We start from the raw sequence: 1,589 nt of genomic DNA, 5'->3' as shown, positions 1-1,589 counted from the left end.
CTCAGACAGCTATTCTCTTCTCTTCATGTCTGCACACCACTGACAGTTTCTCCCGGGCAAGATGTTTTTATACTCAGATTGGTTTTTGTTATCATCCTATCCCCAAAATTGCTTATTAAAAAGAATCAATTGCATAAAATTATGTGCAAGTTTATGATTTTTTTAAAGTTAATTTATGTTGCACCCAACTTCATTTAATTGCTGTCTCTACCTTCACCAGTTTAACTAATTTTTTAATAGCCTGAAACCTTACTGGAATTCCAACAATATTGCTTTTTTTAACTTTTTTTTTTCAGTGCAGGAGATCAGACCCAAGGGCTGTCACACACTAGGCTAAGTGCTCTACCACTGAGTTACAGTCCCTGCCCTAAGATGTATTTTTGTGAATTTGTTTTTTATATACTTTGAGTACTTAGCTTGTTTAAGTGTTCTTGGAATCTAGAGAGAGAAAAAAGGCTTAGTCTTAGATTTTAAAAACATTACTCATTATTTAGAAAAATGTATTGAATTTATAGACATTCGCTTATAGTCCTATATTTCAAAGAAATTGGATGAAAATTCTAAAATAAAAATATTGAATCTTGACTATTTGCATGACATGAGATGGTAAGCACTAAGTTAATATTTTACCAGGCTTTGTCCATAGAAAAGGAATAGCTGCACTTTCTTCTAAGAGCTCATCAGAGATCAAACCAGTCAGAGAGATCTAGAGAAAGGTGTTTTATATCAGGGGAATCAGCAAGACCATACATTGGGCACTGTACAATCTGTCAGAGCTCAGTGGCTTCAATCCAGTTTGATCATATTGCTTGGACATGTCTTCAATAATCTTGGCACTTGAAGAAGGCCTCTCATGATATTGTCAAATAAAATATTTCTTAAAATTATGAATTCATTCAGAAACTATGTATTCAACGTCTCCCCCATACTTGTGTCTTCCATTTTACCTGGATGTCCTTTTGGTTTCTTCATGAATGTTACTCCTCCACATCTTGAAATATTTAGGGCAGATTAATAGAGTTTTAGTGGAACATATTCCACCCTTTTTTTAAACCTACCTTACTGGTAGAATGAATGGCATTATACTGAGAATTTCCTCTTTTTCTAAATAGTATGTTTCTTGAAATATCATATATAGATTATAAATTTGTCTTTCAAATAACCCAGTTCAGTGTTTTTAGTATATCCAGAATATGTGCATTGATTGCCACTGCCAATTCTAGAACATTTTTATGATCCCAAATGGAGAACTCATACCGTTATTATTTATTCCTCGTCCCCTCCTCCTCCCAGATCCTGGCAAGTATTAATTTACCTTCTGTCTTATTGATCTGCCTATTCTGGACATTTCCTATAACAGAACCACAGTATATGGCCTTTTCTGTTTGGCTTCTTTTGCTCGGCACAGTGTTTTTAAGGGTCATACATGATATATTATGTCATTCCTTTTAATAGACAAATAATATTTCATCGTTTAGATATTCCACATTTGGTGTATTCATTCGTCAGTTGGTCCTCATTTGGTTTTTTTTCACTCTGTGATTATTATGAATAATGCTGCCGGACAGTTTCGTGTGCAAGTTTTATGT

The sequence above is a fragment of the Muscardinus avellanarius genome, assembly GCF_963383645.1.
Source record: "Muscardinus avellanarius genome assembly, chromosome: 7".
In the NCBI taxonomy this organism is placed as follows: Eukaryota; Metazoa; Chordata; class Mammalia; order Rodentia; family Gliridae; genus Muscardinus; species Muscardinus avellanarius.
The sequence above is the reverse complement of the archived record's forward strand: the minus strand, read 5'-3'. Positions refer to the sequence as shown.